General features: G+C 44.2%; 1 protein-coding gene across 3 annotated transcripts in view; it reads left to right on the plus strand.

Moving 5' to 3' along the window:
* The window catches only part of LOC103181266 (cytochrome c oxidase assembly factor 1 homolog), a 37,912-nt gene that overhangs the window by 12,093 nt on the left and 12,368 nt on the right, over positions 1–13,451 (plus strand). Inside the window, exon 2 of one of the 3 annotated variants that reach the window (XM_007897622.2) lies at positions 12,417–12,520. The exons of the other annotated variants lie outside the window; for them this stretch is intronic. The gene's annotated coding sequence lies outside the window, so the exon portion shown is untranslated. The remainder of the gene's footprint in view (positions 1–12,416; positions 12,521–13,451) is intronic. 3 annotated transcript variants of the gene reach the window in all.

Raw genomic sequence — 13,451 nt, forward strand, 5'->3', positions numbered from 1 at the left:
AGTGACTCTACTTTTGTTGGAGAATGCGGCCGCCAATTGTGCACAGTAACGTCCCCCAAACAGCCAAGAAGTTAATGACTAATTTTATGTGGAGGATTGTTGGCAGATACATCTGGATAAGCTCACTTCTCTTTTCGAATGGGGCAATGGGATTTTTAATATCCACCAGAAAAGATCTTGGTTTGATGTCTCATCTGAAGGATGGCACATCCAATAATGCAGCACAGCATTGTTTTGTAATATCAGCCTAGACTTTCAGTTCAAAGTCTCAACATGGGACTTAAATGCACAACCTGGCTCACAGGCAAGATGGCTGCCAAGTGAGCTAAGCAGGTGATGGCAATGTGTTAATCCACTGCCCCTTGTACCTTATTAATGCATTGTTTTGTACCTATTCTAGTCCAGGTTTCACCTTCTGTTTATATAGTTTGCAATAGTTAACTTAAAATATGAAGATTCTCAGATTTCCAGTAATTACTTCTAAAGGACAAAATTTCCATTGAAGTATGGATCCACTTCCAATTTTGGAAGCTAACTTTTTCAAAATACTTTTGTGAGGGAAATTCAACTCGTAACCTCAGGCATCTTTGGAAATATGATCATTTGAGCTGCGGTGCTGGGAAACTGCAATACGGTATATTAAGAACCAGTGTTTCCAATGGATCTGTAAACCTCAGCCTCTCCAAGGGACATTTTTGCCATTCCTGGAATGCCATAAGCATGTGTGGGATCTTGACACTCTGGCTGTACTGATGTCTGCCTGGCTCTCTTGGCGGCCCTCTTGCCTGTTTATTTTTGTTCCTGGTTATGTTTTATTGCCCTTCTCAGCTGATATGAGCTCAATGAAGATCTGGTAATAACAATGACTGTTAATTTGTTTGTAGGGTTCCTGCTGTTTCCCCTGTTCCTGATGTAAATGATTTAAAAAGAAAATTGCCCTTATTGTACTAACAGGGGATTACGATGTGGGCTCTATACCACATCTCAAGTGTAATGAGAAGTGTGCCACATGCAATGAATAATAAGGTTCTTGTAGCTCAAGCACTGTGTGTACATCTTGTAGCCTGAAGTCCAGACTTCATGTTCTCTGGATCATAAATATGTGATCTTGGCCAACAATCTCCCATATAAAATTGGTCATTCATTTAACGACTGTTTGTGGAACATTGCCGTGCGCAAATTGGATTCCGCATTTGCCTAGAAATACAGTCAATACACTTGACAGTAAATCTTGTGAAGCACTTTGAGATATCTCAATGATTTGATGAGGTACTGTATCAGATACAAATATTATTATCTCACTGGTCTCCCTCAAATTAATTTACTCTTAATTTTAAACTGTGACAGAGAGCTTGAGTGGGAGGCTTCCTCTTGCATGTAAATACTTCCTTCATTCCTTTAGTGGATGAGAAACCTGTAATTATTCTTGAGAAGGTCATGAGGCAAAAGGAAGAATTTGTGCAATCAGATTATCTTCCTCTTACACTCAAAAAACTACTTAGAAATAATAATTATTGCTTTGATAAAGCACCTTATCATTACCGAAACATCTTCAAAGTGCTTTATAGAATTGAACAGTGAAATGAACAACCAATTATGTCTGGAGACTTGTTGGCCAGGCCACCGGGAGAAACTTACTTCTCCAAAATACTGAAATCCACAACCTTCTTACCTAGAGGCAGTGATATTAACTGAATCAACTGACCTGGTTATAGTTAGGATTAAGATAGCAATCAATGGCAAGCTATACGCTTTTAGTTGTTTAGACTGAAGCAGTACCCAATAAGACTCTGGGGTCCCCCAGCCTTGGCTCTTGCCAACCTGCACCTGATGCTTTCTGGAATTAGGTGAGCAGGATACCTCCCGCCAGGGAAAGTGCACATTCCATTCCACAATCTATCTGGAATTTCCATGTGTAGGTGAGGTCCATGAACATCTCAGTTTGGTTTGGATATTCTTAAGCATGGTGATGGATTTCCGCATGTGTCAGACACCTGGCTGAGCAAACAAAAATCAGTGTTGTATGAGCTCTGTGAAGAGGAGTTAACCACATCCCCAACAGTGGAATAGACTGAAAAGTATTTCATATAGTTGTGAGTGGAGTATATGTGTGATGTGGTATTAATACAAATTTTCTTGTAGTTCGGCTCATCTTCTGAAAGAAGTGTCTGTTGGCAAATGCCATACCTTACCCATATGGTTAACACCTGCATATTCTTGTAGAGACTGGATCATAAAAAGCTCCAAAATGAATTTATTTTCTAGTTTAAATGAAACTTGATTGAATCTTTCGTCCCCTTCCGCACTAATTTTGGAAAATTCCTGATAGTGAAACAGCTTTGGGTAGTTTGCATGGTTTCTGGAACAATGTATCACAGGCAGAGAGGTTTCATAATCCAAGTAATGTGGTTCCACAGTCACAGTTTTGATGGTAAGTTGTTTTGCCATCTTTTGGTCTGAGGCTATGGATTGCTTTTCTTGTTTCCTGGAGCAGTGATTCCTTGATCACGTATCATGTAGCGCACACCATGCTTGGATCCAAGGGCTGTATATTGGTGAGGGTGGAGTACATATGAAGATATGAGTGCAATGTCAAGAACAAGGGTAATCTTATGGTTGTGAACCCAGTTGAACTAACTGTAACTACAGGGTTTATAATTCACAAAATTATACATATAATAAGCCAAAAAGTTAACTGCAGTATAAAAAGGGGTTTAACCCATACAAGCTTTATAGGATTAGAAGTAAACTTCTGTTAAATTGTGATTTACAAAAATGCATGTCAATGCCAACCATGGATTTCAATATTTGACTCCCTGCAATTGCTTTAAACTTGAACACTTAGTTCTGCCACAATACTGCAGGAGACTTGCCGTTAATCCCAGTCCTTAAATTTATGCAAGGTACGAACCTTGCTGCTTTCTTTTCTATTAATAAATTAGGACATCTGCTGGATTAAAGTGGTTGAAGCAGTCATCTGAAATGTATTCCATGTGGGCCACATTTCATTGGTGTACAGTGGTGAGAGAAATATTTTGTGTGTTTGTATACCAACAGGGGACCTGGAATAGCAATGGATAAAACCAATGCATGCCATTGACTGAATAACAGCTGGGACTAATATCTTTCCTATCCACCCCTGCATTAAAAGGCAACATACTGTCACTAATGTGGGCCTAATGGCCTCTTTTTGTGCTGTACGATTCTATGATTATATGATTCTAACCTTGGTGTTGATCCCAGTTCGATCCCAGGCTGTCCTTCCTGGATAGCACAGGACTGAAATCCACATGCTGTTTCAGTTACTGTTGATTATTCAAATCTAATACATTACAAAATATAACTAAGAGGAAAATGTTATCTTTTATCAATGGAAATTGGCTGGCATTTTCTATTCTGCACTGTTATTATGGAGAGCTACCCTCAGTTAGCAAGTTATTAATTGCACTGGTCCTGACATGAGGGAGATAATACGGTACTGTATAGCCTCAAAATCCTGCAGACGTACTAATCTGTCTGATAATATGATGTGGAGGGATTCTTGTTCTGCACAATGGCAGAAAGAAGTGTAAATGTGCGAGACATAAATTTCTTCCCAGCTAGTTCTGTGGCCTCACAGTCGGCTCTGCCAAATGGATTATAACTATCTCACCTAATCCTACTAGACAGATGTATAGTGCAGGTGGCTGTGGCAAAATGGAATGAAGCACGCCAACAGCTAGCACCATAATCGCCTTAAGGCGCTAGCAAATTAGACTGGGATGTTGATTTTAATCTGATGTACAGTAACAAAAATAGACTTAACTGACAACTTAATTGAAACTGGCTGGAACAATTGATTCTACTGTTCTGATAACCAAGTGAGCAATTCCAACTGGAAAATAGCAAGGGTCTGAATACATATTATTAACTGAAAACTGTGACAAAGGGGGCTTATTAAGAATAAGGTCATAACGTGTATCGTGTTTCTACCAAGACGTAGCTAGTATTTTGCAGTGTTAAATGTTGATGGTTGTTGGTTTTTGGCCAGGACATCAGGAAATTTTCTCTTTTTCGAATAGTGTCATGGGATCTTTAACACCCAGCAGTCAGGTTTTCAGCCCATCTGTCCTCACTATCTGGAACACCATCCCGAGTCCCTTCATCTCTCCCATTCCTTAACCTCTTTCAAGGTCAAGATAGTCTGCAGCCTAAATAGGTAAGAGCTGGTGAGTCTGGCGAGCAGCCATTGGCCTAGTCAAGCCAGTATGAGATAAAAGCCTGAATCAACAGCCCAAAGGAATAGGTGGTGACAGAGACGAATAGTGTTATGGAGTTGAAGGAAAGCTGAGTGGGAAAGAGGACAGATGAGGGGTTCAAAGAACAGTTGGAATTGAACCACCAAGGTGCCTCACAGCTCCACAAGGTGAAGTGCACATCTGTGCAGGTTGATGCTGTCGGTCTGCATGGGGAGAGGAGGCGCTGACAGGATCCTAGCAGGATAACTTTAGCCTTATCTATGTTTAACTGAAGGAAGTCAGGGCTCATCCAGGACTTGATGTCTGACAGACTTGACGACTTGATCAGTTAGAACAGCAGTAGTTTTGGACCCGAGGGTAGAGGCAGAGATATTTGGATGTCATCTGCACGTGTGGAAGTATCTCAAAGTGTTTTACAGGATATACTGTAAAGTGCTATGACTGTGTGTTTTGTGGGCAAAATGGCCCACAACGAAGAGATGTTTTGAATAGAGCTGAGGGAAGTTGGGAGGGAGTAGATGTTCTGAAGAAATATTCAGCAAGTTTGGGGGGGTGGGGGGACAGCTTCTTGGAAGAATGGAAGAGTCGAGGAAGGGTTTTTGAGAAGGGTTAATGTCAGCCCTTGATGACCAAATTGCCCCTTTTGTTGGTTATGCTGCCTTGAATCCCTTGAAATGCCTTCTCCTGAACAGATCTAACGTATTGGGTAATACTATTCGTAAGTTTGCTTCAACCTTATTCCCCTTTTCAAAAACAATTTCCCATCTCATTTTAGCTACAGTACAGTAGAGCTCTGCAGTGGGGCAATCTCAGAACTTCAGACGACTTCTAGTGTCAGCCCATAAGAAATGAACAATCTGGTTGTAATGAATAGTAAAGATCATATAATATCTTATATTTGATGTATATAGTGTGTTCCTCGAACTTGAGGGTGATGGTGCCAACAATGAAGAGATAATAAGTTCATGGCAGATGGATCCATTGATGACCATGCAGGCTGCTAATACATGACAGACATTGTCTGCCACAGGCTGCACACAACCACATAATGAGGATTTCTCCTGTTCATTCCTCTGATGTTGCTGATCCTTCTGTCACTTGTGTTTTTCCTCTACACTGACTCCCTGTTGTTCTTCAAAGCTCTTCACTCCTTCTCTCACTTCAATACGCCATTGTCGTACGTTCGTGGCCAGGGTTTTCCAAGAGTCAATACCATGTTGCATTGTTTCAGGTGTATCTTCAGTGTGTTATTATAGCTCCTTTGTTGTCCGCCCTGCTTTCTTCTGCCACCTGCCGGTTCTCCATAGAACACCTGCTTCATCCACTGTATATCATCCATCGTAACAATATGTCCGGCCCAACTGTGCTGAATGTTGATGATCATAGCCTCAATGCTGGTGCAATTACCATGTTCCAGTACTCTGTTTTTAGTGTCCTTCCACCTAAGTTCAACCTTAGTCACCTGAGTAATATGAAAACATGTCATTGGTGAAACCTTTCCAGCTGTTGAGTATGACTTGTATAAAGTGTCCATGTGTCATATCCATTCAGGAGATTGGTAAGGAGCACTGCTCTATAAATCTTCAGTTTAGCAGCAACCTTGATTCTGCACTGATTCCAAACATAATTAGACAATCTACCAAAGCCATGCTTACTCTCTGTATGCGAGCCATTACTTTCTTATCGATCTTTGCATCATCAGATAGTTCACTTCCAAGATAGGTGGACTCCTTGACCCAGTTCAATTCAGTTTCGCCAATAGAGGTCGATGGTCTAATATATGGCTTCCCAGGAACTGGTTGATACATTACTTCAGTCTTCCTAAGCCCATAACAACAACAAGAACAAAATTACACTTGTATAGTGCCTTTCACGTTGGGAGGATGTCCCAAGGCGCTGGACAGACAGAGTTTCAGACCCGAGCTGGCGGTCGGGATTGGGGAGGGTGGAGGGCAAGCCAGTGGATTGGGTGAAGATGGGGGTGATAGGGTCATGGAACCTGGTGAGGGAGAGGACACGGGCTACAGAGTTCTGTATAATCTGCAGGCTATGGAGGGAGGAGTTGGGGAGGCCGACAAGCAAGAAGTTTGCATAGTCAAACCTGGATGTTATGAATGCGTGCATGAGGGTTTCGGTGGCCTGCGGTGTGAGACAGTAGTGGAGCTAGGCGATGTTGCGAAGGTGGGGGAAGGCAGAGCGGGTCATGCACGGATGTGGGGTATAAAGGATAGTTGAGGGTCAAACAAGATGCCAAGGTTCCGGACTGGCTTAGTAAGGTGGAGTGTGCATCCATGGATGGTGGTGCCATAGCTGCTAGAGAAAGCTGCAAATCTATTCATCATCAAATGAAGGTCTTCTTCAGAATGCGCCACGAGTGCACAGTCATCAGCTTGCCATCAATATCTCTGTCCGTCAAGCTTTCCCGTTGCTTGTCCAGCGAGGACCACCCTACCTGTTGGAGATTTGGCTTCCAAACTTAACGAGCTGAGTGGGAAGAGTCCCAACAGCAACAACAACTTGCATTTATATAGTGCACTTCACGCGTGGTAGTGCTCGACAGTGGCGTAGTCTGATACTGAGCCAGTAGGAGAGGGAGGTGATCATAAGCACAATCAAAAAGGAAGGTCTTTAGGTCGGATTTGAAAGTGGGGAGGGAGGAGGCAAAGCGGTGGGATTGAGGGAGAGAGTTCCATAGTTTTGGAGTTCCCCAGTGACCGGTCTGCCCTTCCAAGTCCTGTCGATGAGCCAAGTGGGTAGAATCCCTACTGCCAGTTACCAGCCCATCTCCCAATCCAAGTCCCACTGAGCCAGGCTGGCTGGGCTGTCATCAGCAGTGCCCTAGAGTAATGTGGACCTGCCTGGCTGAGACCACCACAGAGGGTTGGCTTGAATCCAATATTCCGTTGACAAACATATCACTTTGGAGCCAGTTCAGCTACAAGGAGACCCTGCTTACCTTCCCCTGAAGGAGGATAGTCATAAGTTGGTCATTTGACATCCGACAAGCATGGGTTTGAGCCCTCACTAGGTGGATGGTGATGTTTTGTGATGGGTGTGGTTCAGTGGTAGGTGTAGGGACTGAACAACTAATCCCAGATTTAAGTCACACTGAAGGATAAGCAGGATCCAGAATATGACTCTAAGGTTCTCCCTGAAACTAAAGGACGAGGAGTGTCCTTATGTTTGTGGTTGTTTGAGTCCCTTTGAGGAGAGCACCTGGTGATGAGCAAAAGTGACTCATTTTTGATGCAGGTTATAATTAAACGGGAAAGTGGATAATTTAAAATAATATTTGTTTGAATTGTGCAGTGCAAATCTGTCTGTACATAATAAGAGGTGAATCAGCAAGAACATTGCTAAACAAATGCTTACAGCAGGTGGGATTCTATACAAATGTCTTGATTTAAAAGAACTACTATCCTCCGCGATGGGAGAGAGAATTGGTTCTTCTTGGAGCTGAATTGGCTCCAAGGTGAGATGCTTGGCACGAAATGTCAGAATCAAGTTAATCCTCTGCGGAGGTTGTGGTAGTCCGGTTGCTGAGCCAGTCAGGTTCACAGTACAATACAATACAAAGTACAAACTTTGTATTTTGTATTGTATTGTCCAAGGCACTGTCAGCGATTTGGACCCGAGCAGGGGGGTGGTTTGGGGTAAAGGAGGGTGGAGGGCAGGGAGGGTAGGATGGTGGCCGAAGGCACAGTCGAAGAGGAGGGTCTTAAGACGTGCCTTGAAGGAGGCAAGGGAGGGAGTGAGGCAAAAGGAATGTGGGATGGAGTTCCGAAGGGTGGGTGGAGAGGCTGAAGACCTGACTGCTGATGGTGGGCTGAGTGGGGGATGTGGAGCAGGCTGGAGCTCGCTGAGCAGAGGGAGTGGGCAGGTTGGTGGGGGGGGGGGGGTTAATAGGTCACTGAGGTAGGAAGGGACAAGCCCATGGAGGGCCTTGAAGGCGAACACAAGAATTTTGAACTCTTCTGAAGGATGGGGAGCCAGTGGAGCCGGGCGACAGTGCTGGTGATAGGGTCACGGAGCCTGGTGCAGAAGAGGACACAAGCTGCAGAGTTCTGGATGATACTCCCGGGCATTGCTAATGGCAAACCAGCCAGCCTGGCTCAGTGGGACTTGGAGGAGAGTCGGGTCGGTCACTGGGAGCAGGGATTCTTCCCACTTGGCCTTGTTAACCCTGAAAGACAAAACACTAACAAGTAGCGAGATCCTAGCTGGATAGGCAACAGGAAGCTTGACAGACAATGCTTTCCTTGGAAGGCTGTACAGTTTTAACTCTGGGATTCTCAAGCCTTGGTTCCTACCAACCTGTGCCTAGTACTCTCATTATTAGGTAAACAGGATGTGTCCCCTTCGGGGAGAGAGTAGGCATTCGATTCCAAATATGAAAATTTCCATGTGTAGGCGGCATGTATTTGTGTGTTACTTTGATTCAGTTGGTAGCACTTTCACCTCTGAATCAGAAGGCTGTGGGTTCAAGGTCCATGTCAAGATTTTCATATATTCTAAGCTGACATTCCCAATGCAGTGCTGGGGATGTGCTGCATTGTTGGAGGTGTCATCCTTCGTATGAGACATTAAACTGAGGGCCCTGTCTACCTGCTCAGGTGAACGTTAAAGATCCCATAGCACTATTCAAAAAGAGAAGGAAGTTTCTCCAGATATCCTGGTTAACAATTTACCAAATACAATTGGTCATTTGGCTCCTTGGGTATTCGTAGAACATTGGTGTGCGCAAATTGGCTGCCAGGTTAGTCCATCAAATATACAGTCACAATACTTTAAGGTGCATCTTGTGAAGCGCTTTCAGACATCCTTCCAACATGAAAGGTGTTGTATCAAATGTAAGGATTATTATTTTTATTATTATACATGGAACCCTATGTAGTTTGGATATTCTTAAGCATGATGATGGGTTTCTGTGCATATGTCACAGACATCTGGATGACCCAAACAAAAAATACTGTGTACAATTGGTATAACCACTTTCACACCGGGAGGAAGTCTCAAAGTACTTCACACGATATACTCTTAAAGTGCAGTATATTGTAAGCGAAATGTAACAGCTAATTTGCGCGTAGGAATGCCCTACAAACAGCCATGAAATGAATGACCAAGTTTATCTGGGGGATTGTTGACCATGACACAAGGAGAAACTGCCTTCTCTTTTCAAATAGTGTCATGGGATCTTAAATGTCCACTTGAACAGATGGGATGTCGGTTAACGTCTCGTCCGAAAGACGGAACTTTCAACAATGCAGTACACTCCCAGCGCTGCATTGGAGTGTCAGCTTAGACGATGTGATGCCAAGACCTGACATGAGGCTTGAACCTCCAACCTTCTGACTTAGACGAGAGTGCTAACAACTGAGCCTTGGCCGATTAGATAGGCAGGAAGCATCCCTCCCGGGGGAGAGTGCGCACTCCATTCCAACAATCTATCTCTGGGATTTCCATACGTCGGTGGGATGCATAAAGATCTCAGCCTGGTTTGGATACTCTGAAGTGTTGTGATGGGTTTGTGCGTGTGTCAGACACCTGGCTAACCCAAAAAAAGGAATCAGACTGACACCTAAATTAAAAGGATGCAGTTAAAATGAAGTACTGTATATACCACGCCTCACAATGTTGTTTGCATTGCTGAGATTTGGCTGCCCAGGTAGTGTTTCTTTTTCTCTCTTCATCGCTCAGAGCTACTTATCCAGTGCTTTGCAGGAAAGGGTCAGGTGCATCACACACAAAAATAATTTATTGAATCATCTTGTTTTCAAATGATTATCACTTGCTTAGTATTTTGAAGGGATGGTCATGATGGCTTCATTCCAAGAGCAAAGTCACAATTGAAGGTTTCTGAACTATGCCACATTGTTTCTGGGCATAAGTGTAACAACATCAGGGGGTTTCACTGAGTAGCTGAGCACAAAGAAAGCCACAAAAAGATCAACAGCGCACACTGTCTACTTAAAGTTTTATATTTCAAAACCCCTCCAGTCTAGATTTTTTGTTGAAAATATGATAAATGGGAGCTCATTTGGCAAGGCAGCCTTTTGCAGTCATGCACTTTGACTTATGGGCAGCAATATTTTACACAGATGTTGGCATTACCGGAGACTTGGCTGTTTGCAGACCTGGGTGGTTCAGCTTTCTGTTTTTAGTGCTTTGAAAATCTTTTGTTCATTTGTAAGATAGATTGGGTTCCATTTGAAGAAGATGGTTAATGTTCTTTGAGTTACCCGTTTGTCATTGAGAGATTGTTTGTAATTTACTACTGCCAGGTGTGCTGTCCAGCGCTGCCTTTGGTTGCAGGAATCAGCCATTTGGTGACACTAGTGAGTCTGCCTAAGATTGATACAACTATCAGCATTGCAAAGATGACTTTTAAACCCAAATCATTTTTTAAAACAAATACCCAGATCCCACAACAATATTTTTCAGTTTCTAATAGATAAAAAGAGATGAACATCCTGCTCCCTCTTTCAATCACTTGTTAGCAGTTGGAGATTATTCCCAAGCTTTTACTTGTAGGACCTTGCCAGCGCAAATAGCTGTCGTATTGTTTTACAAATATAGTCACCAAACTTGACAGAATTACCTGTGAAGCTCTTTGAGATGCTTCCATGCGATGTAGTACAGGTCCTACCTTTCATACTCCTCCACTTCGTCTCAGAAAACGGCTTCTCCTCCAGCCCCCGGTCTCTTCAACCGTGCCTTCAGCTCCCCTCTCGACTCTCTATCCCCTCCTCGCTCCCTCCCCTCAACCTGACCATTTCCCCCCTGCTAGGGTCCCGACCCAACTGTCCAACGCCTTGGGACGTCCTCCCGATGTGAAAGGCGCTCTATAAATGCAATCTTGTTGTTGTTATTTTTGTCTTGTGCGGCATTCCTCAGGGCTCTGTCCTCGGTCCCCTCCTCTTCACTCTCTACATGCTCCCCCTTGGTGACGTCATCCGCAGACATGGGGTAAATTTCCACACATATGCAGATGATACCCAACTCTACCTCTCTGCCCCCACCCTCAACTCCAGGACTACTGGTGTCCTGACCGACTGTCTGTCCAACATCAAGTCCTGGACGAGAGACAGCTTCCTCCAACTAAACGTCAGCAAGACCGAGGCCCTCCTGATTGGCTCACGCCAGCGCCTCCGCACCTCAGGCGCTGGCAGCATCAGCCTCCACGGCTGCACACTCAACCTCACTAAGCCAGTCATGAACCTGGGTATCTTGTTTGTCCCTGAACTGTCCTTTCTCCCCCACATCCGCACCTGACCGGCACCGCCTACCACCACCTCCGCAACATTGCCAGACTCCACCACTGCCTCACCCCTCAGGCTGCCGAAACCCTCACCCACGCATTCATCACCTCAAGGCTCGATTATGGAAATTCCCTCCTCATTGGCCTTCCAAACTCTTTCCTTCACAAGCTGCAGATCATCCAAAACTCTGCAGCTCGTGTACGCTCGCACACCAGGCTTCGTGACCCCATCACTCCTACCCTCGCCCGACCACTGGCTCCCCATCCCTCAGAGGATCGAATTCAAGATCCTCGTCCTCACTTTCAGGGCCATCCATGGCCTTGCCCCCTCCTACCTCTCTGACCTGTTGACTCCCTACCAACCCGCCCGCTCCCTCCATTGAGCGGGCTCCGGCCTGCTCCATGTCTCCCGCCCTACCATCGGGGGCCGGGCTTTCAGCCTCTCTGCCCCCCCTACACTCTGGAACTCCATCCCACGGTCCCTTCGCCTCACTTCCTCCCTTGCCTCCTTCAAGGCCAGTCTCAAGAACCTTCTCCCATCGTGCTTTTGGCCGTCCTCCCACCTCTCCTTCTTCCCTCACCCCTACACCACCCCTCCCCCATGCTCGGGTCCTGACCCCTGGCTGTCCAGAGCCTTGGGTCGTCCTCCCAACGTGAAAGGCACTCTATAAATGTAATTTTGTTGTTGTTGTTCTATAAAAACACAAGCTCTTTTCTTTCTCAACAACAGATGCATAGTCCCGACATTATTAGTCCAGCAACAGACTTTACTGGGTTCTGGAGCCAAGCCAGCTTGTTCTGCTTTACAAAAGCTTTGTGGCTAATCCCTCGACCAAAAAGTTTACTTTGCATGTCATTTTTATACTTTGTTACATCAGGTTCTGTATGATCTAACGAAAAGCATTTTCTGTTTTATGTAGGTACAGAGTCTGGTGGGGAAGAGAGAAGCCTTGATAAGAAACGGCTGGGCTAGATTTTCGTTTACTGTCTGAAGATAGTTAGTACTTTGAACCAAAAGTCTGAGGTCAGTGACTTGAAATGACTTGGATTTATTTGCATTACTGGCAGCTGAATACAATGACTGATGTTTTTAAAGCAGATTGACTGCCAACATCAGGGTGTTGTAGATCAGGTCTCCGAATTAATCCGCATATAATGCAGACACAAATTGTTTCCTAACTTGAAAGTTTGGTTGGTGAATTGGATTCAAATATTCACTTTATTTATCGTTTATTAACAAGCCAGTGCCAGTATCCTTTTTGGTTTTTTTAAAAATAGTTTTACCAAAACATTTTGATTATTATTCTAATAACGAGCTATAAACTTTAACATAAGCTAAAATGTGAACTATTGTAGCTGTTTTTGTTGTATTTTCCAAAGATGGACAATGTAACTTGTAGAATGTTTTATAGAGCAAAGGTGGGTAGATATCAGGAGCCTTTCATGCTGCATTTGTACAGCTGAGAGTGAAGCAACATCATTCTCAGGGATCTAGCTCTATGAAGCTCACTGAATACCTTGAATTTTTTGGTTCAATGCTATTGACTTAAAATGGAAGATTATACATAATGTTGGAAAGCAATCTTATATTCGGTGTTATTTGGCTCCGGTATCCTGCATGTCCCTTGTGTCCTCTGTTCCACCATCGGTGGCTTTCAGTCACTCCCCCCTGAAACTCTGGAGCACTCTTCCTCTAGCCCACTGCCTTGCCCCTTCCTTCCCCACCTTCAGAAGACCTTCCTCTTCGACCATGCCTACGGTCACCTCCCCCCAGTTCAGTGTCATGCCCCGCGACTGTCAAGTGTTCTTGGACGCTACCCTGCGTGAGCAACACTATTGGTTATGGTTGGTGGCGTTAATTTAGATGCTGATATTCCAGAGATTCCAAATTGAGACTGAATTTAAAGCTGTTCTCTAAAATTCCACAAAATCTTTAATTTTAAGATATTGGTTTT

Source organism: Callorhinchus milii, unplaced genomic scaffold, assembly GCF_018977255.1.
Source record: "Callorhinchus milii isolate IMCB2004 unplaced genomic scaffold, IMCB_Cmil_1.0 Scaffold2, whole genome shotgun sequence".
Lineage (NCBI taxonomy): Eukaryota > Metazoa > Chordata > Chondrichthyes > Chimaeriformes > Callorhinchidae > Callorhinchus > Callorhinchus milii.